General features: G+C 46.7%; 1 long non-coding RNA gene across 2 annotated transcripts in view; it reads right to left on the reverse strand.

Annotated features, from left to right (window-relative positions):
* Positions 1-210: 210 nt before the first annotated feature.
* The window catches only part of LOC130834142 (uncharacterized), a 41155-nt gene continuing 15397 nt past the window's right edge, over positions 211-25968 (reverse strand). The window contains exons 2-4 of one of the 2 annotated variants that reach the window (XR_009048574.1): positions 12299-12429; positions 11914-12020; positions 211-510 (exon numbers count right to left, since the gene is read on the reverse strand). This is a non-coding gene — a long non-coding RNA (uncharacterized LOC130834142). Of the gene's footprint in view, positions 511-11913; positions 12024-12298; positions 12430-25968 lie in introns of both variants that reach the window. The other variant, XR_009048573.1, reaches the window with a different exon arrangement.

The following is a 25968-nucleotide window of genomic DNA, read 5'->3' on the forward strand; positions in this document are numbered from 1 at the left end:
CCTTTTCTCCACCTGTTTAACTGTTAAAATAATACAACTTATAACAACTCGCCTCCTTTGTGTTCGTGTCATTTACATTTCTAGTAAGTACAAAGTTGCTATATTATTTTTCTATTCATCACTTTAATGTACTCCTTCCAGTGGATATGCAGTCACTAACTTGACCAGTATTCTATTTTCGAGAACATTCTTTATTATAAATAACGTGGTGTTAGACATCTCTAGGTCTAAAGAATGTTTCATATATTACAGTCTCTCCCAAGCCTGGATTCTCAGGCATGAATTTGCAGAATCAAAAGGACTTCCCTGGCGGTCCAGTGGTTAAGACTCTGAGCTTCCATTGAGAGTGGTGCAGGTTCGATCCGTGGTTGAGGAACTAAGATCCCACACGGTGAGGGGAGTGGAAGGGCAACTTACACTCAGTGCTGCAGAACTGGGACTCGGCTGTGGAGAGAGTGTGGGCCCAGCTGAGGTGCTACAGAGCCTGCATGCTTGCCCGTATGAAGGATCCTGAGGGAGGAAGCAGAGGAGGGGATGGACCAGTGGGTAGCAATGAGAAGGCAACGCTCCCAGGAGGCAGACAGAGGAGCAAGTGAGGGATCTCCTGAGGAAGAGGGCCCAGGTGATGGGGTAGAAACAGTCTGGTTGGGAGGAGGAGTTCAGATGCCTCCCAGGTTCCTGCACTCGATGTCGCCCAGTGTGAAAAGGTCGCGCAAAAGATAGGAAAGGCTTGAGGAAGGGTATGGAAGGAATGATCTGTTTAGCCTGAACCTGAGGCTCTGGCAGAGTCCAAGGAGGGATATGGAAGATTTGTGTGTAAGGATCTGAATGCCGGGAGGGCCTGGGGAAGAGGAATGGGCTTGAACATCCCCACTGCTCAGGGGTAAGTTCAGGCTTACTCACCCAGTGAGAGGCCGAAGGGGGTGAAGGGGGAGCACAGACTGAAACGCTGGTGTTCGGGGACAAGATAGGTGATGAGGATTCGGATGTAAGAGGAGAAGATGAGGAGTGGTGTGAAAGCAAGACGCGAACGTGACACAGCAGAGCCAACGGAGAAATTTAGAAAAGGAAGGGAGGAAGGAGGGAGGGTGGGGGGTGGTCACCACAGCAAATGCTGCAGAGACTGGCCACCAGCCCCAGGACAGACGTGGTCTGTGATGACGTCACAACTCCCAGGCGCTCAGTGTTCTCATCTGTAAAATGGAAAATGCTATTCTGTCATTACAAATTTTTTGTGTGAGATAGAGCACAAAAAAAAAAAAACACACACACAAGTGTGAAAAGTGCCTGTAAGCCAGCATTCCCAAAAGTGAATTTTGTGAAATGTTCCTTGGGAGGTGAGCTGGATAAGAGTCTGTAGGATTCAGATACACAGTAGAAACCATCAGGCAGAGGTCCTCGCCGTGACTCTTCCAGACTTTCCTGGACTTGCATACATAGTGAGTCACCGAGAGAGGGATTTGGTGTTGCCCAAATATTCTGGCCCCAGGATACTCTCCACAGACCACTTTGAGGGGTCAGTGCCTGCAAAACCCACTTTGGGGAAGCCAGTGCATTGGGTACAATGCACCCATGTAACCAAGCTGGGAGGACTGGGTGTGACAATGTGTGCAGTGTCCCTGGCAAAGCTGGGGGCCAGTGAGCATTGATTCTTCCCTACATCATATGATGAAAGCAAGGGAATCATTCTAAAAACTGAAGCTAAAATGCATAAAGGAAATCTCAGGAGACAGTCCAGGACCCTACATCCTGTAACCTCTTCTGAGAAACAGCTGAGATGTAGGTTCAAGTGCCAGGCTTATGACCTCCTGGCTGTGTGATCTGGCAGGAGTTAGTTAACCTCTCTGAGAAATGATGCAAGCCACGAAGTCAGATAACCCAGTGTATGCTACTAGTTTCCTCCTGCTGGGTAGTGAGTTATCCCAAACTCAGTGGCTTAATCAGCACATTTATCATCTCACAGTTTCTATTGGTAGGAAACCAGGCAGGTTTAGCTGGAGTCTGGGCTTCGGTTGAGATGTTGGCCAGGGTGAGGTCTCATCCGAAAGCTCGACTGGAAAAGGATGGCTTCCAAGCTCAGAGTGGCCATGTCTAGGCCTGGGTTTCCTGAGGGCTGAAGTTCCTCTCTGGCTGTAGACTGGGTCATCCTCATGTCTTTCCCTGGGGGCCTCCCCAACACTGCCAGCAACTTGCTCCATTAAAGTTGTGAGACAGAGAGATGGGGTCACAGTCTTGTGTAACTTAATCAGGGACGAGATGCCCCCTCACTCTGCTCATATTCTATTTGTCAGAAGTAAGTTACTCAAGGAGAGGGGATGACGCAAGGCCGTGGATCCAGGAGGGGGCACTGGGGTTGGCCTTAGAGACTGCGTATGCCACATAGAGAGATGCGCTATTGTATTGTTCCTGTTTATTTATATTTATATCATTCCTGTATAGTGACTGGTTATTCTTACACTTTTAAAAAAATTCCTGGTAAAATTGATTAGTCAGTAACGTTAGCTGATTATCACCTTAGAACTAAAACATCTAGCAAGAGGCCAGTGAGAGAAGGAAAAAAAAAAAGAGAGAGAAACACAAAAACAGAACAGAAGATTCATTGGTCCAACTGTCATACTTACCTTGAAATGATCTTAGACCAGGAAGGATCCAGAAAGCCACTGTCCATACTTTTCACTCTCAGGGACCAAAGGTGCTGGAATTACACCACTAGCCATTTATTTTTGGGAAGCAAAAATAATGATAATTCATTGTTTTCAGGATTTTACACATAGGAGCTCATTTAATCCTCAGAACCACCTTGTGAATTAGGTTCTGTTATCCCTGTTTACAGATGAGAAAAATGAAGCACGAAAAAGTCATAGGATGGGGCCAAGCACCTTGTCATTAGTGAGTCGTAAATGGGATCCTGACCCTCTGTGTGACCCCACACCTCCATCTCAACCACTACAGTGTGTAACTTTTTAAGAGTGGGGGTGGGGACTTCCCTGGTGGTTCAGCGGTTAAGAATCCGTCTGCCAATGCAGGGGACACAAGTTCAATCCTTGGTCCTGTAAGATGCCACATGCCGCAGAGCAACTAAGCCCATGTGCCACAACTGCTGAGCCTACACTCTAGAGCCCATGTGCCACAACTACTGAAGCCCATGTTCCTAGAGCCCATGCTCCACAAGAGAAGCCACCGCACTGAGAAGCCTGTGCACAGCAACAAAGAGTAGCTCCCACTCGCCGCAACTAGAGAAACCCTGCATGCAGCAACGAAGACCCAACACAACCAATAAAAAAAAAAAAAAAAAAAAGGAGTCGGTGTGTATGGTCTCTGGTCACTGAATTAATAAGGAGAAATCAGAAACCAGGCTCCAGAGAGACTCTAGAGATTTGAGGCAGGGAGAATGGAGGGGGCGGGTGGGAACACCAGACAGATTTACTCCTGTGTTGCTATGCCAAGGCCCCTACTCCCATACTGTGGATGCCAGCTGACCAAGACTACCTGGGTTCCTGCTGAAAGTTGTAAGGGATCAGGGTCCTAGGTACCCCCTTGGGAACTCAGATGAATTTCTTGGCCTTTCTGGACCCCGAGGTAAAAAAGAAGACACTTAAAGTAAAAACAAAAAAGTCTAAAAATTATCTTTCCTATGATCAAGAGCCCACAAACAAGCGGACCTGGGTGACCTTCAGAGGCAGATTTGGGCCCCAATCTGTAGAGACCACAATGGCCCTCTTCACAGATGGATGGTCCGTGTAAGTGCAGCACGAAGCTTGGAAACCTGACAACTCGGGTGCATGTTCTGAGCTTGGGCAAGCCAGGGCCTCAGCACACCGGCTTGGCAGGACCTTCTGGGAGAATGTTACCACGGGGCATCTGGTGTAACCTAGCGGTCCCCTGGCCTTCTCCTCCCTTACAGAGCAGAACAGCAGTTTACTGCCCAAGAGAAAATTAAAAACAGCTTTCTCGCAGTTGGGTCCTGGTGGTGACTGGGGCAACTGTGGACACTCTAAGGATGTCACAGTACTAACAGGTGAGTTTAAAAAGAGACCAAGGAAACAGCTTAGAAGGGGGACTAAGAAGTGAGGATCCCCTGCACCACCCCTTCCCCACCTCCTAAAAAAACAGAGAAGCCAGCTGAGGAAAAGTCCAGGACTTCTGCCATTGTTTTCCTTGCCTTTGGGGCTAATTAGCCACCACTGGGCCAAATTAGCTCCACCAGGAACAAAGAGGTGGGGGCAGGGAGTGAAAAACAAAGCACTTCCCAGGGACTGGAGGTCACGCTCCAGGCCTGATGCTGAGAAACTGAAGCAGAGGGATGTGCAGCCTGCAGAACTGGGATCCAGCTCCCAGGAGCCTGCCGTACCCTCACAGGATGGGTTCCCTGCAGCATCCTCTAAAAAGAATAGGACAAGCACACACCCGCATGCAATGCATGCATTCCTCCCTCACACCACACTGTGCTCAAGCCGTGTTCCTTTTGAGGACTCCACACACCCAGAGGTGCTGTGGGGTGAGCCCTACACCCTGAATCAAGGAACACGACCCAACAGACAAACTCTTTCTTTCCCTCCAAATGAGTCCCCCGGCTCTAAAAAGCCTGCCTTGATTCTAAATCAATGTCTTCTCTTTGGTCTTGGTATCTTCAAGTAGAAAAGAATGACTGAGAAGTTTTTGGACCTGAGAAGCTCCCTCCTCTTTTCCTAACCCTGGGAGTCTGGGCTTCCCTCCAAGTTCCCTGTTTCCTAGCTGTGTGGCCTAGGCTAGGTTCTCGCCCTCTCTGGGCTTCCATATCATCCTGCAAAGGTCAGGTGCGTCACAAACATGACTACTTTGCTTTGAGCGCTGAGTCCTGTAAACTGTGTGACGTGCCTTGTGGTTGGCCCTTCATTTCCAAAGCAGCTCTGCAAGGATCCTCAAAGGCGCTCCTGTCTCGCCTCACCCAGTCGGAGAAGAAAGGGCTCAGGCTCCCCAAGACTGCCCTTTTCACTTCCTTCCCAGCATCTCCAGGTGAACGACACTTGGGCTCACTCGGGATTTGTGGGGGAACTGCCCACGTGGCCCAGCCTCTTGGAGAGCAAGCTACTGGCCAGCTCACCCCACAAAGCAGGACCTGAGGACTTGACTGACTCATGTCCACCACACCGTGTCCAGGACCTCAGTTCTCTCTTGGCACTTGCTGTTAGATGTTGATGCTTCTAGAAGCCCTTTGTGTGCCGGGTCTCTGTTTCCCTGGTCCAGGCGTGGTTCTGGTCTCTGATGAACTGACTCCTGGCCTAGGTCCCCATCCTGCTCCTTCTTGTTGTGCTGATATCTGCCCAGCTTGTTTTCAGCCTCTGACGCTCAGAGCTGACTCCCATTGGAGATATCAGAGCTGCGGCTCACAGAGTTCAGACTCAGACCAGGGAAGGGCCTTAGAGCACAGATAATGTGTCTAATTCCTTAGTACGAGGATCCCCTCAAAGCCCAGCCAGCCGGCCAGCACACCTTCTTAAACTTCCACGATATCGCAGGCACTGTTGTAAATTAGGAGACTCAAAAATAAACAAAATTTTGAGACACTCACCATCCACTATGTAAACCTGTGTACACAAGATGAAGTGATGCCTCCTCCTAGAGGCTGCTTGTCTGGGCTGCGAAGGCACATTCCCAGGACAGGGGCCTCCTTACTTTCGTTTAGTCCATCATCAGGTACTCGTGATTGCTAAAATATTCTTTCTAATTTTGAGCCCATGTCTCCTCCTGTATACGTTTCACCTCTTGGCTTTAGAATTTAAGGCCAAGTCCCTGAAATTAGACTCCATTCTCACCAGCTGTGTGACCTTGAGCAAGTCTTCCACCCTCTCTGAGCCTCAGTTTTGCTTTGCCCAGCTTTACAATGAGCACACGACTCCCCTGGATATATCGTATCACATGAACTGAACGGTTTCACTCTGTACAACTGCTTTAACTGTTCTCAGGACAGAGAGCTTCTTCTGTTTCTCTTCTAGCGAAGCGTTCACCTTACTCTGCTCCTTCTGTTCTCCTTGCTGCTGCAGCCTCCCGCCCACCCATGGTGCTGATGACCTCCTGGTTGTCTCATTTGGCAGACCCTCCTTGGTGCCTCCCTGGATCTTGTAAAATGGTCCAGGGCCCTCCTTCAGACTCCCCTCACTTGGCTCCTCCATCCCCATGTTCTGGAGATTCCCTCCTTTCTGAAGACCCTTCTTCAGCCCTTCTTCCCTCACCTGGGGCTGCTTGAGGCCCCTGCCCTCAGCCCTCCACCTTTCTTGATGGCAAGGAAGGTTCTGGAGTGCTTGCCCTGCCTGCTCTGAACACTCAGCATGCCTGTACCCATTGCATTCCTGAATAAGGCCACAAGGACTTTGACTCTCCCTTTACAGATGAGGAAACTGAGTGGGGCTCCGAGTGGTTGAGTAACATGCCCAAGGTCAGCCAGTAGAAAAGGCCTGGACACGTAGGCTGTCTGGCGTCTCCTAACCAGTCTGTCTCTGAGCGATTCTGTCCCCACTGAAGGTTCGTCAAGCTATTAGTTGACATCTGCCCGGTTGGCATCTCCAGGAAGGACCCTTCCTTGCAGCTCCAGGTCTAAGTGTGAACTGCACACAGGGTGTCTGCCCTCCATGGCCCGTGGCCACCTCGGGATGAACGTGAACTTATTTCCTCTCCCTCCAAACCTGTCCACCCCCTCTTCTCCCACATCATCCGAGTGCGATGACCCCCCATGTTCCCACCTCTACCTCCCACTCCGGTCTCACTCCAGTGCAGCCTCTGTGCGGCCTCCCAAGTGTCCCCCACGTCGGCCCCTCCTCTCTATTCCCTGCGCTGTCGCCTCAGTTCTGCAGCCTTTGTTTCTTGCCTGGATTTCTCCACGTCTCCTAACTACTCTCCCTGCCCCTGTCAGACCTCCTGCGATTTGTCGACCTGCCAGGTGTCCAGGTGCTTCTTCTAAAATTCTGTACTCATTGCTTAAGCTTCTGCCTTGGTTAACCATTACCTTCGAGATAACATCCACATTCCTCATCACGCGATCCCAGCCCCTTTCTCATCCGTCCCCCTGCCTCTCAAACCTCCTCCTCCACCCTCTGCTCCAGACTAACTGGATTGCTTGAGTTATCAGGATAATTACAAAAACAGTGTAGACCACTGGGCACTCACCAGGGGCTGCGCGAGTGTCTCTCTTTCTTCTTACATCCACCTGAGAAATTATTCATGCCTCACAAGCAAGGCAACTGGAGTTCAAAGATATTAAGCCGCTTGTCCAGAAACTGGTTTGTTCAAAACCAGGTATCAGTAGCTCCAAGACCCATGCTCTTCACCACCAGGCTCTAAGAAACTGGTTGACTGCCCAGTGTGGACCACCTTCCGTGTCCTCCCTGGGCCCACCCAGCTGATTCCTTCCAGTCTGAGTGCAAGGCTCAGCCCTCTGGAAAGCCAAGGTGGATCCCTGGCCCCCAGGCTGGCTCGGGTGGTTCAGAAGACTTTTATTTACCATACTCCTTTCAAGTGAAGATCCCATCCTTTGTAGGCTGCATCCTGGGCTTAATATTATCTCTTCAGGAAGACAAAACTCGCACCATGGGAAACGTACACATCCTCAAGCCTATCTCACACTGTATACACCACACACACACACCCACACACTCACACACACACCCCAATTCCCATGTAAACAACTAAGTCAATCTCTGGGAGCCTGTCTGCTTTGATCCAATTCCCAATGCTTCTAGGCTAAGATTCTGGAGGGATTTTATCCTGTTTTGATACCCCCGATGCCTGATACATGGTAGAAGCTCAATGAATGAGACTTGAGTGGGTAAATAGTAAATAGCAAGAAAAATAGCTAACCTTTTTTTTGAGAACCTACAAAACACCAGGCATCGAGCTAGGCATTTGGCATGGATTATCTTATTTTAATTGCTCACAATTAAAAACTATGAGATAGGGAGTTTTCTTATTTACATTTTGTTGATGTGGGAACAAACAAACAAACAAAAAAGATCAGGGAGGTTAAGCAAGTCACTTAAAGTCCCAAATCTACAGTGATAAAGGATTGAGATTGTAAATCAGTTTGGCTGATGTCAGAGTTTGCGGTCTTAACTTTGGACAGCATTTGAGAATGAAGACTCTTTACTGCTCCTCAGAAATGCTCTTCAGTCCCCCACTCCCTCCTTCTTGCCCCCACCCCTAGGCCAAACCCACCAAGATCATTGTCATACTGTTTTCTTTTGTCTGCATCTCTCTTTTAATAAAACAGATAAACCTATAACAGTAATTTAAGAGTAACTTGTCCACTATGAAAAAAAATAGAATCAGTATCTCCTTTGACCTGGATGCCACAATTTCAGCCTATTTAACAACTGAGGCACACTGTCCATATTCAGTGAGCATGTCGCCCACCTTAGCTTCTGGATCTTCTCATAAAAACTGAGCTAGGCTGCACAAGTCTGGCATCGCTTGTACTTCTTTCAGCTGAAGGCTCTATCATTTGTGAGATGTATCCTTGACTTAATGTTGTCTTTGCAGGAAGACAAATAAAAATCTCACACGGTAACTGTATACAACGTTAATCCCTACCTCATGCCATATAGAACATAAACTCAAAGTGGACTATAGACCTAAATGTAAGATTATAACACTTCCAGAAGAAAACAAGTCAGAAAATCTTTGGGCTCTTGAATTAGACAAATATTTCTTAAATATGACATCAAAAATACAACACAGGAAAGAAAAAATGATAAATTGGACTTCACCAAAGTAAAAAAAAATATTCTTAAAAAGACACTTGAGAATTCCCTGGCAGTCCAGTGGTTAGGACTCGGAGACTTCACTGTTGTGACCTGGGTTCAATCCCTGTTCAGGGAACTAAGATTCTCCAAGCCATGCCCTGACTGGGGGACAATGTTTGCAAAATACGTATCAGATAAAGGGCTTGCCTAGAATATGTAAAAAAAAAAAAAAAAAAAAAAACTTTCAAATTCAAGAAAAAGTAAACAATCCAATTTAAGAAATTTGAACAGATACTTCACCAAAGTTATCTGGACATATCATCATATGAAAAGATGTTCATCATCGTTTGTCACTAGGGAAATGCACATTTAAACCACCATGAGATACCAATATACCCATATTAGAATTCCTAGAAAATGCTGACAATACCAGGATCTGGGACACACATGCATTGGTGGTGGGAGTGCAAAATGATATAACAACTTTGGAAAACAGTTGGGCAATTTCTTAAAAAGTTAAACTTACACTTACCATATGACCCAGAAATCTTACTCCTAACTCTTTACCCAAGAGAAATTAATGCTTATGTCCACACAAAAACCTGGACATGTATGTTTATAATGGCTTTATTCATAATAGCCCCAAACTGAAACAGCACAAATGTCCTTTAAATGATGACTAGGCAAAGATGCTGTGGGGCATCCCTGCCATGGGTACCACTCAGCAGGAGAAAGGAACTGATGGCTAATACCCATGACAAAGGGGATTCATTTCAAAGACATTCAAGGGGCAGAAGCAGCCAGATACAGAAAGGCTACACAGATCTAATTTCATTCCTATGACATTCTGGAAAAGGCAAAACTCTAAGGATAGAGAACAGATCAGTGATTGCCAGGGGCCGGGAGGGAAGGGTTTGACTACCAAGGCACAAGGGAACTTTTTTGTGGAACTGCTCTGTATCTTGATTTTGGTGTTGTTTACATGACAGTATGCATTTGTCAAAACTCCAGGAACTGTACAATAGAAGGATGCACTTTAGTGTATGTAAATGATACCTTGATAAAAAAATGGATTCCTGTTAGTGCAACCCGTGGTGGAGGAAAAGCCAGGTGACGATGAGTTGTCTACCTTTATCTGCACTCAGGTTTATTTTCTACCGGCAACTACTCTGCCTGTTAAATAATTAGTTGCCTTTGACACAGATTTTAGGAGACATCTAAAGTTCAGAAACAATAGAAGGTAGAGGCCAGCCTCTTAGAGACAAGGAAATACAGTAGGTCATTTTGTGATTATATGATATACACAATATTTAACCTTGTGAAGGCCAGTTTATCCAGATCTTTTCTGACCCTGAGGCTATGTGTTAGTCACCCCTCTCCAGTCAGTGTCCCTGGAAGTGGGGTGAGCATCCCTCCTACTTCTCCCCCCAGCAGAATGTGGAAATAAGACAACGCCCATGGAGAGAGAGTAGGGACCTCCATCTATGTGGGCGGCTTCCTGTCAGCATCCTCCTTCAGGAATTTCCCAATTGATGGGGAATAAAAGCAGGGTCTGGACTTCCATTTCCAAAAGCCTAGAGCCAGATGGAGGGCCTCCCTCGATGTCTGAGACTCCAGCTTCCACAGACTTTGCCTGTGCATGTGTCCTGGTCCATCTTCTCTCCCTGCCAGAGTGGAGACCCAGCCACACACCCTAATCCAGCTGCACAAAAGCACAGTTGCTGCACTAGGATGCATCTGCCTGGCTTCCTTCCACCAAGAAAACATTCACACCCCGTATTCCATTCTTAGAAAGTCCACGGACTTATACTTAGAAAATAGATTCCAGGAAATTATACCTTCAGAGGCCTCTTCCTTTTGAAGAGTTTTACGGAAGTCATCTGCTTTGTGATTAAAATCAATACCCACAAGGGGAGCTGGACCATTGTGTGCCCGAAGGGATGCCCTGGGTAGGATATGGTATCACCCATGGGTACCCAGCAGCTGAGCACAACCTGAATCTAATTATGAGGAAACAGGGGGAAATGAAAATAAGGAACTCTATTCTTCAAAACTGTCCATATCATAAAGTATAAGAAAGGTTTTGGAAATGTTTCAGAGAAAGGAGGTCACAGACCCATGACATCATGTGCTGAGGGGAAAAAATGCCAAGCAGTACATTCTTGAGTCAAATTATTGATAAAATCAGGACACGGACGGTAATTTAGAAAAAATATTGTCGATATTAAATTTACTGAGGTTGACAGCTGTGCTGTGGTTATGCAAAAAAAAAAAAATTCCCACTTCATAGAAGATACAAACTGAAATATTTAGGAGTAAATAGGAAATACTTAAGAGTAAAGAGTCACGATGTGTGCAACTTACTCTTAAACACTTTGGAATAGAAATAATTCTTGAAATTATTTACATCATTATTATTATTGCAATTGGAATGATTATTACTGTCGAAATTATTAATAAAAAGCTTTTAGGGCAGGGTGGGGCGGTCCAAAAAATAAATAAATAAAGCTTTTAAAAATGTAGTCCTTAATGCAAGTCATTTTGAATATGTGTTTATCACCTTGTGCTTGGTTAATTGCAGAAGATGGGGGGCAGAAGGATGAGAAAGGTGGTTTTCTGAGCCCTGCGAATACCCTCCGTAGGCCAGATCCTTATGAAAATGTCAGTTCTAAATATCACTTGACAGGTGCTTTTGCCAGGCTTTTTATTGGGACAGACGTCAGGCGCGCTGTCTCCTTCAGACAATGTCTTAGATGGTGAGGGGAGGCCCCTGCAGACACCCACTTGCCAATCATTTCCAACACAACAATCTCCATTTTCCCTGAAATCCTCCAAAGAAGGACTGAATATGTACAGCCTTCACGTTAGCATTTTCCCTTTCCCACTGTTTGGCTTGGCTGAGAGCTTTTTGGCTGCATCAGTGGTCCTGCTGGTCAGTCACCCACGAGGTCCTCCTTCTCCTTCTCGCCATCACTGTATTGCCGCTCCTTGGGATGGGGAGTGGCATAGATTATAAGGAGAAAAGAGAAAAGAACCCTAGTCCCCTGCTTTCATCAGGAATTTGTGATCCTGATACATGTGCTGTTAATAGGGGAAGAGAAGGACATGGGCTCCAAGTTTGGGGATATGGATAAAACTCTTACAGCAATCGCCAACTCTCAGAGGATTAACACGCTAAAAGTGTAATTCTCATGCTTACAAAGTCATTATGGATAGGATGGTTCTCCTCCACGTGGTGACTCAGGCATCCAGGCTCCCTGAGGTTGGTGTCATTGTCATCTGCACCATGTATCCTGCACAGATGCCCTGCTGGGGAAGGAGGAAGGAGGGGTGCAGGGAGATTTATGAGTAAGTCCAGTGGCTCACATCACTTTAGTCCACTGCACACATTCGATAATCATCACGGATGTCCACACTCCAACCCTGAGAGGTTGGGCCTCCTTTCTTCCCCTAAAACCTGGGTGGACCTTTATAACTAACAAGGTGGACCTGCTGGTAACAAGTGACCGTGTGTGACTTCTAAGACTGGGTGATAAAAGCAACACAGCTTTGGCTTGGCTCATTCTCTGTGCCCTGGGATTCACCTTGAACTCTAGCTGCCATGTTGGAAGGAAGCGCCGGCCACATGGAGAGGCCCCGTGTGTACATTCCAGGTGGATCAACTGCTAGACCTGTCAGTGAACAGCCATCCATTGTCCCTTGCTGAATTACCGACCTGCGAAAATAGTAAGAAATAGTAAATTTTCGTTGTTTAAAGCCACTAAGTTTGGGGGTGACTTGTCACACAGCTGTAGGGAACTAACACAGTGAGCATCTCACTAGTATGTACCATGATCCTCTGGCCTCTCTGCATGGTTACTCATCAGGATTCCCTGACTACCAGCTGAGAGAAAAATCACCACAACTGTCACCACCACCACTGTCACTATTGTGTCCATCAGAGACTTGGTAAGAAATTCAGATGTCACACTGAAAAAAGGAAATTGTGCAGAGTTTTGCAAAGGTGATTAGGGCAGAGCTGAGGCAACTTATTAGTGACACACCCTGGGACTGGCATACACAGGGTGGGCGTTGTATTACCATCCTAGTCCTGAAGGGACAACATGGGGACCGGTTACTGGAATCTGGTAGGGCCTCTAACTGTAGAGGACAGATCAGCTGAGAGGGACTGAGACTTTCAGAATACAGCCACTGTCAACGGAGGCCCAGCAAAGGGAGACAGCTGGGGGAACGAGCACCCAAACTCTCTCTCCTCTCACTCTCTTGATTTTTCATTGATATTTCCTATGGAGTGAACCCAGCAGAAAACCAAATGACAAGGAGCCTGTTTGATCAGTTCATAGGGTCGGCCTCCCAGGGTACAGAGTAAGATGAGAAAGTTAGAGAGTAGATCTGGAGGGGGAAATGCAAATGTCCTGTACATACACCATCATCACCCCCATCATCACCACCACCGTCACCCCCACCATCACCACGATCATCATCGTCAACCCCCATCTCCACCATCATCACCACCATCATCACCCCATTACCACCATCACCCTCATCACCACCATCTTCATCCTCATCACCATCTTTATAGTACCTCAAGTGTGCATACTACTTCCAGATTTACAAAATAATTCCTCATACTTTCCTTTGTATCATCCTCGGAAGGTCACCCTTGCAGTACCCCCTGCATCTAGCAGAGGGCTTGGAACATAACTGGTGCTTAGTTCAATCCCACAAATACCCACCATGTCCACTCTACTCAAGGATCTTGGCTAGAATCACTGGTACAGAGTAACGTTCCAAGATGAAAATGTTAAGTATCACAAGAAAGACACAGAGTATTAGGAAGCCTTGATCAGAAAAGACTCACGGGGGTGGTGGTTTCCAAGGTTAGCCTTGGGTGGGGGGCAGATGTCATCAGGGGTATGTGAATGGAAGAGCACTTCCATGTCCTGGGAACCACATAAAAGAAAGATTTAAAGGTGAGGAAATAGAGAGCATGTTCTGGGAACATTTTGCTGAAGCACTGAACTTACAGAGATAAGATGTAAGTTACGAAATTGAAACAGTGAAGTGGTCAAGTTGGGATAAGTCTTAAAAGCCAAGAAGCTCTTTGAGCACATCAGGTACTGGGGAGTCTGTGATGGTTTTGAGCAGAGGAAGAAGCATTCTAACTGCCCAGCTGGAGAACCTGGTTTACAGCAGTGGGGGGATAAATGGAGTGAGATATACATGAGGTGGGGAAATTACTTATGGGGCTGCCCTTTTTTCAGAAACAAGACTCTTGCTATGGGAATGGGAGTGGAAACGGAAGAAGATGATGTGTCAGCACACTGACAGGGTGAGAATCAAGAGGGTAAACAGTGCCTCATCCACTGTTGGTGTGGGGAACGCCTCTGGTTCAACATCACATGTTTTTATTGAGTGACTGCTCTGTGCCAGGCGCTGCGCTTGACTCCGTGGACACAGCAGGAAGCCAGATGGATAAGGCATCTCACTTCCCACCTGGATTCAGTAAGAGAAGGTAGTGCCAGCAGCACAAGCAGGAAATTCAGGACTAAGAGATTACGTTCGCATTCTCCTCTGCCTGGAATAGCCTTCCTCTCCTCTCCTTTGCCTAGAAAACTCCTATGCATCCTTCAACACCACCTTGAACTCCTCAACAATTTAAACACTTGTATCTGATTCTTTCACTGTACTTTTCTCAGTCCTTTGAAATCTCCCTTCACAGACAAGTAGGATTTCAAGGGTTTAAGAAAAGCTTTTATAATTACAATAGACAGTGAAAGGTCTCTTGGAAGTTATGTTAAAATTATTTTGGTCAAACCATTAGCAATGCTGCACTGGTGAGTCAAAATCAGTAAAATAGCAGCAATTTATTATGGTTGAAACTCATTGGTCCTGATAGTTTGGAAGCAAAGAGGACTCTGCACAATGCCCTACCCACCCCCTCATCCTTACCCCACCCCCACCCCATGCATCCAGGGCGAGCATCATGCCTCTAAATGACCCACATGTAGTCTCTGGGCTGTCAGAGCCAGGCTTGGCCTCCCGTCCTCCTAAAGCAGTGGGTGGGCCCAGGTGGGCCCAGGTGGTTCCAGGACCCGGCCTCTGAAGTCAAGCTGACTCAGGCTGGAATTGAGGCTTCTCCACTTAAACCACAATATATAGATATATAAGATAAACAAAATGTACATATTTAATTTTGTTTCAAATAAATCATACTGCCTCCTCAGCTATGAATTTTAATAAAGATAAAATTAAGACATAATTGAACTGACATATACACATGAGTATGTATATATATTATGTAGCTTTTATAGCAAGAGTATTAACTTTTACTGAACCCCAGCTGTGTGCCAGACAAGATACTAAGGGCACCATCTTTTTAACTAAGTGAGTCATCCCAGCACCCTTATAGGGGAGATGTTGATATCCTGATTTTATACTATATGAAATAGATTCAGAGATGTTAAGGAAATGCTCAAGGTCACACAGCATGGTACAGAACTTGCAATTTGTTGTTTTCTTCTTTTCTCCATGTTATGGGTTGAACTGAGTCCCCCAGAAAAAATATGTTAAAATCCTAAGCGCCAGAACCTCAGAATGTGACATTACTTGGAACTGGGGTCTTTATGAAGATAAGTTAAAATGAGGTCATTAGGATGAGCTCTGACCCAATAAGACTGGTATCTTTATGGAAAGGGGGAATCAAGACACAGACACAGACATACACAGAGGGAGCAGAGTGGGAAGGGATGGAGACACAAGGAGAGAACCCCACGGAGACTGGAGTGATGGGTCTAAAAGCCACAGACTGTGGGCAAACCACGGGAGGCCAGGAGGGAGGCTTGGAGCAGAATCTCCCCCACAGCCTTGGAAGGAGCCAGCCCACCCGACACCTTGGTCTCAGACTTCCAGCCTCCAGACTGTGACATGATAAATCGATGCGCCTTTAAACCATCTGGTATGCAGTACATTGTCTCAGCAGCCCTAGGAAATCAGTACACTCTGCTTCCAAAGACATTGTTCTTATCCATCCATTATACCTGGTCCAGCACAATGTGGGGAGACGTGGGGCTGAATCCCAACGGCATGTCTGTCTCTCCACCGAGTCAGGACCTTGCCAGGGAATAACATCACGTTTACCCGGGAGGAAGCATAAATTAGGAGTTTGGGATTAACAGATACACGCTAGTATATATAACACAGATAACCAACAAGGACCTACTGTATAGCACAGGGAACTATGCGCAGTATCTTGTAATAACCTATATGGGAAAAGAACCTGAGAAAGAACACATGCACGCGCAAACACACACACACACACACACACACAACTGAATCACTTTTTTGTACACCTGAAACTAACACAACATAGTAAACCAGCCATACTTTAATAAAATTAAAAAAAAATATGTATAGATTACGTTTACTCTTGAGCTCCCTGCTCAGAGCACAGTAGGACACACGCAGCAAGTGTCCAAATATGTTTTATAAGTGAAAAAAATCTTCTGAGTAGTGAAATTTTGCTTTGAATTTTGATGGGTAAAACACATACCGAACAAGTTTAGCAATTATCTTTCAGAGCATATTTGCAAAGGGAAAAGGCAGCTTAAGTGAGCTACGTTGGGGAAGCAGGGGGTGACTGTGTGTGATGACATGCATCTTCCAGCACCACCCACCCAACCCTCCCTGTGACCCCCCACACCCACCCCAAGTTCCTTAGGCCATAGGGGAACACCATCTAGAAGGTTCCAGTCTATGTAAACCAAAAGTGTGCCCCGGTCAGCAGTATTTTTTAAACCAAGAAATACAAGTACACTTATTGGGAAAAAAATGGCACAGCATTTGAAAGTGGGCATCTCCCAGAAATCTGCCGATGGGCACACAGCCAAGGGGCATCTCCACACGGGTGACTGCTAGGACCAGGCTGGGCTTAGCGCTGGGTGGGGGAGAGGTCACAGGTGATTACTTTACTCAGCAATCCTTCTGGACACTTTCTGCTCTCAACTATATTGTGAGGGCTGCAAGCCGTGAGGTAAGGGAGACAGCCCCAAATCTCATATTCGCATGCAAAAGAGAAAAAACCCTGTAAATGAAGTTAATATGTAGTTGTTACAAGCACCAACCTCCCGGCACAGTGCCCCCAGCTTTATCCAGCCAGGCTGGGCATCTGAGTTGCGTTTATCTCCATTCTACACTGGGCAGGATAAACAACGAGGTCCTACTGTATAGCACAGAGGACTATATACAATATCCTATGATAAACCATAATGGAAAAGAATATTTTTAAAAGAATGTATATGTATGTATGACTGAATCATTTTGCTATATAGCAGAAATTAACATAATATTGTAGATCAACTATACGTCAATAAATAAATAAATAAATAAAAATTGGGCAGGAGAGGTGAACCCTCACACCTGCAGGACTGGCCGGTTCAGAGTCGTGTTTCTACCCCATTGCCCAGTGAAGGATGAGTGAACCACACTGACGAGGCCAGACAATGCAGTACCCATCTGTGGCTTCCAGCAGGAAGGACCTGCCTCACCACCAGGAGGAAGGACTGGGAAGATTCAGAACTCAGCGGGAGGATGCTGTCAGTAAGCAGTTTAGCTTGGAGTTTGCATAGCAGGAAATGAGACTGAAATAGTCATTTGAGAGCAGATGGAGGCTGGTGCAAGAAACAGGAGGTCTGAGCACAGGAGCAGGGAGGCTCGGTGGTACTTTCCAGATGCCAGTCCACAAAGCGAAGAATACAGGGAATGCCAGCCCTAAGGTGAGACAGGAGGGCCTGGGTGTGTGTGTTGGGCATAAGGATGGAAAAGCATATAGATGAGAGATGAGGCTTCATGAAAGGAGAGCAGGCAGAAATTATAGCGCCTCAAGAAATAAGGGAACAGTGGATGTGAGGTGATGACAGAGCCTCCACATAGGGCTCTCCAGCCGGCAGCTGAAGAGTGAGACTACAGAGCTCAGGAGGGAGGCCAGCCTAATGCTGAGAGGAGGGTTCTGGATGGGGAGGTGATGGCTCAAGTAAAGAAGAGGAGGAGGAGTGTTAGTTAAGGACATGGTTACAAAATCAGAAGAAAGTCAGTAGTTGCATCATCCTGAAAGCTGGGGAGAAAGAGAGTCTCAGGAAGAGAGAGCTGGTGAATGGTGTCCGCCACTGTCACAGTCACAGACAGCATCCCTAGGGGGATGGCCATCAGGTTTGTGTTCAGGGGTCATCCCTTGAGGATGCTCTGCTAGCAAACAGAACAGCAGGGAGTTGGGAAAACATGAGAAGCAAGGCGGTTGCTGCATCACCTACTGAAGACTTGAGCCAGGTCAGCAGCCACGACAAAGAGGGAAGTGGACAAGAATCCAGGAGAGCACAGGGCCCGAGTGGACAGGAAGGCGTCCACCCTGACCCAGTCCACCTCTGACATTAAACTGCTGAGAGATTTGGGGTGAATATCTTAATGAATGTGAGCCCCAATTTTTCCAACTTTTATTTTGGAAATGTTCCAACACATGAGAAAGAATAGTACGTCCCATCTCTGCTCATCATAACCAATCCCCGTCCACCCTTACTCCGCCCGCTTTCCTGCCCAGATGGTTCATTTGGAAGTTACATCTAGATATTAAATCACTCCTTCCTTCATTTCTTGAATGCCACTCTAAAAGATAAAGACTTTGAAAAGTACAGCCACGTCTCACTGCTACAGCTAAACAGTTAACAGTAGTTCCTGAATAGCCCAGAAGTGTTTACATGTCCCCAATTATCTCACAGGATTTGGTGAGGGAGGAGTTGCTTTATTGAAATCAAGATCCAAATAAGGTCCACACATGGCATTTTGCTAACATATATTTTCAGTCTGTTTGAAATGATAAGTTCTCCCTCTTTTTTTTTCTTCTTGATGATTATTTTTTGAAGAAACACAGTGATGTGTCCTGTTTTCCACCATCTGGATTCTGGCGAATGGCACCCACATGGTGTCACATAAATGGTTCCTCTGTCCCCTGTTTCCTGTCTGCTAGAGGTTAGACCCAGAGACTCCACGTGACTCACGTTAGATTTGTTTCCTCTTGCATTACATTAGTGGGTCCAATGTCTTGTGGTCCCTCTTTTTGTGATGCTCTGATTGCTGTGTGGGCTCAGAGGCGGTCCACCTCATCCATCCATTGTAAATTCCCAGTACTTTTCACCACTTTAGCAGGAAACTACAAGTTCCTTCTTTCCTACAGAAAATCTATTTTGAACAGCAGAAACATTCAAGACAGTAGATCAATACATATAAAACATCAATATTTCTTAAATATAAAAATTGTGTTCATGTGCATGACAAAGTAGAGTTGATTTTTCTGAGATGAAAGCAATGTTCAGAATGTGGTCTGTCACTGACACTGAAATAGTAGACACGGAATGCTCCTTAAAAAGTACAGTGATAACTTGGGGGGAAAACATCTTGTGCAATACCCCCCCTCCCCCCGCCGCCCCCATGGACAGTGACACAAATTCTAGAAACCAACTGTTGGCAACAAGACAGGTGGTGCTGGAAGCTGGTTCTCCTCTTCACCAAGATTTTCCTTGTCACACAGGACCTAGACTAGGGTGCTGGCAGAGAGAATGGAAAAGTCGTGATAAATGTGACCTTAGGAAAGAAGAACCAACAGGATTGGTAAATAATTAAAGAAAGGGAGAGTTGAGGTATTGCTAATACCTTGACCAATGGAATCTTAAGCAACAAAAAAATGTGAATTGGAAATTTCACAAGAACATGAAAATTGTCCTGCTGGTTTAAGCCAATGGACATCCCAGCTGGTATGGCTCTGACTTTTCGCAGATAACGGGTGCACTCGGATAACCCCAGAAATGTCCCCACGCCATCAGAATCCACCCTTTCATCTCTAGATATTCTTAGAAAACTGCTAAAATATAACAAAGAGATATCGAAAACCCTGAGCCATGTCCCAGACAGCATTTGAAGGGAATAAAGTATTAACGTATTTTTTTGAGAAATACCCAAATGCCTGAGATCCTGAGTAATGAATGATTAAGGAAATACCTGGGAGTGGGGGAGCTGCTGACACCCCCGCGCATGTAAAGAGTTCTGATGCAATTAATAATGTAGCAATGGTAGAGCCTGTGGGGCTGAGGCATGAGAACTGACAAAGTGGGGGGCATAGCCAGGACCCCACACCTGGGCCCTGGAAGTGAAGAAGAAGGCAGGGAGAGGAGATGGTGAAAGGTAGAAAATAAAGGTCCTAGGGGCTTCCCTGGCAGTTCAGTGGTTAAGAGTCCGCACTTCCATTGCAGGGGGCGTGGGTTTGATCCCTGATCAGGGAACAAAGATCCCACAGGCTGCATGGCATGGCCAGAAAATTAAATTAAAATAAAATAAAATAATAAAATAAAATGAAATAAAATGTCTGAGAGAAACCACTCAGTCCTGGAACTGGCCCCTAAGATGCTTATTAAATTAAAAGCAGCACATCACAATAAAGCATGTAGATATCAGCAGATTAGTTTAGGATTTCAATGGAGAATCCCCCCAGCCTGTCACTAAACCTGTTTATCACTGGACATTCCCAGACCGCAAAAAAACCTATTGCCCAACCGTTTCTACCTATCAAGGTGCTAAATTGCCCTTGATGCAGGGCAAGGGTCTCACCCCTCCCAGCCACCTCCCTCAGACAAGATCCAGCCATTGACAAGGAGCAGCCCTCGAAGGTAGGCAGAAGCAGCGTCCCCTGGGACAGCTGTGCGGGAGAGCTGACCCCTGGGAAGAGCCTGCCCCCAGATGACCCAGCTCTCTCAGTGGCCAGCCTGCTGTTGAGGGGCCTGGGCTCAGTCCAGGGGGGTCTAGTGCTCTGGCCCAGAAGGAGTCAATATTTCCTGCGAACAGGGGATGCTGCAAAGTTAATGAGAAAAGCATAGACATCTCTTCTCTGTTTAGGAGGAAGCGGAGGAGGCCTCTGAGCCCAGAGCGGCGGCAGAAGATCGCGGTCCCTGTGGGAAAGCAGCTGTGCGGGGCGGCTGGCAGTGCCGACTGGAATCCCTGCACCTGCCCCTGCTGGTCCGTGAGCCTCGCTTGAGACAAAGTCTTAAGATAATCATAAAAACCATAGCAACCTTGTTGATGTTGGGATTTGTGCTGAGATCCCAAACTGAGAGGCGGGACAGGAGGAACAGCTTCGGATCTCTTTCACAGAGCAGGTGACACCATGTGAGGGCTGCCCAGAGACTCTCGAGAGCTGACTGCGCCCATTCTATTCTGCCCCATGTTTCTAGAACGAGAAACGGGTCCAAAACACACCACTAACATCACTCATTTCCAGGAAACTTTTTTTTTAAATAGTTGTCTGTAAACTCATTTTGTTTTATCCTCTGACAGAGAGAGAGAGAGAGAGACTGAGGCCAAAAGAGAGGACTTGGCATTTCCAAGGCTCTTGCTGACTTCAGGGCAGCGAGGATGGAAATGGGAGCTGCTGGGGTCAGTCCTGCATTGCGCATCAGTGAAGAGAGGGCAGCATATCCCCTTCTTCTTGAGCCTCCCTTCCACCCTCTCCATCCCACCCCTCTAGGTTGTCATAAAACAACACACTGATCTCCCTGTGCTCTGCAGCAGCTTCCCACTAGCCATCTATTTTACATTTGGTAGTGTATATATGTCAATGCTACTCTCTCACTACTTCCCAGCCTCCCCATCCCCCACTATGTCCTCAAGTCCATTCTCTACGTCTGTGTCTTTATTCCTGCCCTGTCACTAGGTTCATCAGCGCCGTTTTTTCTAGATTCCATATATATGTGTTAGCATATGGTATTTGTTTTTCTCTTTCTGACTTACTTCACTCTGTATGACAGACTCTAAGTCTATCCACCTCACTACAAATAACTCAATTTCATTCCTTTTTATGGCTGAGTCATATTCCATTGTATATATGTGCCACATCTTCTTTATCCATTCATCTGTTGATGGGCATTTAGGTTGCTTCCATGTCTTGGCAATTGTAAATAGTGCCGCAATGAACATTGTGGTACATGTATCTTTCTGAATTATGGTTTTCTCAGGGTATATGCCCAGTAATGGGATTCCTGGGTTATATGGTAATTCTACTTTTAGTTTTTTAAGGAATCTCCATACTGTTTTCCATAGTGGCTGTACCAATTTAATCTCCAAAATATACAAGCAGCTCAATATCAAAAAAACAAACAACCCAGTCCAAAAATGGGCACAAGACCTAAATAGACATACAGATGGCCAAGAGGCACATGAAAAGCTGCTCAACATCACTAATTGTTAGAAAGGGCTGTTTAGAGAGCACATGACAGGCAACCCCCGAGGCATGAGGTCTCCAGGATTATGATTAAACGGTGAAATGAATGGAGTGGTAAAAGGTCTCCTGTTGTGCCTCGAACCTGGACTAACTGTAGGGCGTTGGCGAGCCAGGGAGGGGCGTGAGGACCACTCTCTCCACTGGAAGTGGGAGGCATGCGTGTGTGCAGGTGTGCGTGCGTGTGTGTGTGTGTGTGTGTGTGTGTGTGTGTGTGTATGAGATCCCAGGAAGGGGGCAGATTGAGGGCTGGGAAGTTGAGGCAGGAAGGAGGAACAGCCCTGGGCTGGTCACCGGCAGCAGGGGATCCGGCCCTCCGGGAGCTTGCACAGAGCTGAGTGGGGGGCCTTCAGGGCTGTGCCCGGAGCCGCAACACGATCGCCGGTCCCCCAGGGCTGGGAAACAGCCATGAGCAGAGATGTGGCCACCCTCCAACCTGCACACTCTGGCCAGGAAGGCGGGGCAGACGGCCCTCCCAAGGGAAGAAATCCTGTATGGATGGCAGGTGCATCACAGCCCTTGGGGACTGTCCTCCACAGTCACAGCGGGGGTCAGAGGGGAGGTGAAGAGGCTGTCAGACAGGCCCCAGAGAAACCACATGCCTCCCAAACCTGACAAAAGGTTTCCCTTTCTTACCTGATTCTGGAAGCCACTGACAGTCCATGTTGGCCTGCACCCTGTCTTGTCCCGCCCTGGCCTTCCGTGTCCCACTGGCCACCACGCCCTGTGCTGCACCTCGTCCAGCAGGAGGGATAGCCTGGGAGCCCATGTCCAGGGCAGGAGCCTCTGCCCATGAGGCCGGTGGCACCTCCCCACCCGCCAGGCCCAACGTGAGGGGCCCGATATGAGGACCTTGAGAGTCTGTCCTTCTTGGACACAGAGAGCAATGCGGACTCAGTATCTTCAGACCTGATTCACACAGACGCATTTTCAGGTTGTTTTCTCTGACTCCGGGGGGTGGGGGTCATCACCTCTCCCTTCACCTCTCACACAGGTTCTTTGGAAGGGATTTTGAGCTGTAGGTTTCCCTCGGGAAACACCCCTAAAGGGGAGTCTCCCCACACCATCGCCGAGGGCCCTGAGCATCGCACAGGAAGGGTGTGGAGAGAGGAGCAGGGCTTTCCTCCAGGCGGAGGGAGGAGGACTTGGGTCCTGCCTCTGCTACCCTCGAGGCCTTGGAAACGTGATGGAGCCCTCGTGGGTTCAGTTTCTTCATTTATTAGCCTGTGACCGTGAAGTGGGGCTGTGACCGGAGACACTCGGTCGTTCGTCCCCAGAGGTGACAGCCTCCGGTTTTCCCCTCAGCTCCCCAGGGTGGGTGAGGATGAATGTCACTGCCGGGAGCATCTTCACAGCCTTTTCCACTTAAAGCATTTCTTTTTCAGTTAGTTTTTGGCCCTTTCTTTGGGATCGATATTGAAACACACCTCTTTGTACAAAGTTCTTTCCCCAGAAGATGCGTCATTAATGTGATCTGAGTCAGATCACAGTTCAGAGGATTTAGCGGCCCCCCATCTGCTGACTGCTTTGCCGAGAGTCAAGTCAGGAGACCCTAGGAGGTGAGGCCAGACCTTCCCCTGTTTTTCCTTCCAAGAGCGGTAGCAGAATGGGGTGTTCTTTTATTTTGTTCTCTCTCCCAAGCCTTGGAATTTGGGCTGCCGGCATTTTAATTCATGTGACTGCCTGGCTGACACCCACCCCTTCCCCAGTGATTTTCAGGAATTGGAAATAAATCAGCAAACCCCGGCAAGGCTATGGTAAATGTGTTACCTTCTGGAAAGGGAAATCCCGACCCTCAAGATGAGGTCCCCAGCTCCCTATCCCTTCTGGTACCCCCAGTCAATTTGGAAGTTTTCACTTCAAAGAGAAATCAGTTGGGGGTAGGAATACTTCTCCTTTCACTAAATAAAATAAATACTTCCTCTGGGTCAGCTTAGAGTCTCCATTTTCTCATACCAGGATCGCTTTTATTCTGAGATGGGGACTACCCTTAAACCATCACTTCCCAACAAGAAAGATACAAGGCAAATGGCTTCAAATTCCCAGAATCTGGCCTTGAAATCCACCTGATATTTAAATCGGCATGGATATCTCTCTGTTGTGTCAAAGTATAATCACAGTTTCCCCAGAGAGAGTGTTTCTTGTTTCTTTTCTAGTAAATTTTTTATTTTTTCCCCCAACATTCACGGCTTAAGCATTTTATCTAGTTTAAACGATGGGGATTTAAATTGCTATTTTAGTGGAAGAGGCTTGATTAAAACCTGTGTCCTCATCAAATTATTGGACAGTGGTTCTTGGGCTCTGTTTACATTAGTGTCAACCTTAATTTAAATTCTGCATAACTATATTTGCTTCGCTAAATGCATTCACCAGGAACACACCACAAATTACTTTGCATTATGAGCAGACTGTCTTTGTCTATTGCAAAGTGTTTTGAAATTAGCACCATAAGTAACTAGCTGTAAGTGTCACTCGATCTCCTTAATGCCTCATTAATCAAACCCCGTGGCAGCTGGTGTGATGTCCAAGCCCATCTCGTATAAGATCCATATCACTTGCTCCTTGCTTCTGACCACAGTCTTTTAAACCTCATTCATGATTTGTGCCTCTGCCCTCGCTGTGGCATCCCCCACCCTCAGAGGCCTCCCAACACATGCAGCTTTGCACCGCAGACCAGTCCCCAAGCATTCTTTCCAAAAATCAGCAAAACAAAAACCATTTCCTGTCTCCTGGAAACCCATAATCTCAAAAGGAGGAAAGTGATTTCCCTGAGTTATTCACAAAAAGTAACGTGGTTTTCAGATCGCTCTTAAAATGGCACGCTGGAAAGTTCCCTGGACCAGGTTTTCTTTATGGCAAGTGTTAGAGAAAAGAAATACATTCTCCCAGGGAGACTATAGTTTCCACCCTGGCCTCAGTTTTCACAAAGATGGTATGCATTTAGCCTGGGCACCTAACCAGGAGAGGGTAACATTCTTGCTCCTTTGTCATGGGGTGCGATTGCTGTCCTAAATACAACATTTTAAAATTTGTACTTGCAAAGGAAATGCACAACAACTCAAACTTGATATTTTTATTATAGTCCTTACAGGAAAAAAAGATTATCATTCATACACATGTGTTTATACAAAATCATAACAAAAATGACATATGTTATGGGGCCATCAAACACGTGCAAATGTCTAAAAGAACCCCTCTCTATGTTCCATCCCCTTCCCTGCATCGCACACAGGCCAGAACACACACACTCACACACAGACAAACCCTTTTAACCAAATTTGATCTCCTTGGCATTAAAATTACTTAGTGGCTCTACTGGACAGGGGCATCCCACAGGATGTCATGAGCCAGGTGGGCAGTCAGCGGGCATGCAGGCAGGCAGGGCCGCCCTGTCCCACACGCCTGTGGCCGTGGAGCAGGCTCAAGGCTTCCCAGCACAGACTCAGGTGCTGAGTCTCCCGTAGCGCCACTGGTGAGGTCAGCTCTTCAGTGGCCATATCTCAATGGGAGGCTTTTGGCTTCGTGGTCTTCCTCTCTGACCACCCAGCAGGAAAAATCTACAGAAGGGTTTTTTCCGGTGAGTTTTGTCAGTTTGAAAAAAAACACACAAACAAACAGCACTGAAACTTTGTATTTCCTGCAGGTGGGCTTCGGGCCTGCGAATGTTCAGTGCAATCTTAGTAAACCATTCATTTTCTTTGGTGTTAAATTTTTTGCCTTTTCACCTTATAAAACCATTCAGGCTAAATAAACCTTATTAGAATAGAATGCAGCCTTGTTGCCTGACTGCCCAACCGACATCTATGGCAAAACCCACTGAGTCTGAACACACAGACAGTGCAAACCTGTGAAATTTTGACTTTAAAATCAACCTAAGGTGAAACATACTTTGTGCTTATTTTTATATTATTATCACGTCGACTTTCTCTTATGGCATTT

The sequence above is a fragment of the Hippopotamus amphibius genome, chromosome 12 (genome assembly GCF_030028045.1).
Source record: "Hippopotamus amphibius kiboko isolate mHipAmp2 chromosome 12, mHipAmp2.hap2, whole genome shotgun sequence".
NCBI classification, from domain to species: Eukaryota; Metazoa; Chordata; class Mammalia; order Artiodactyla; family Hippopotamidae; genus Hippopotamus; species Hippopotamus amphibius.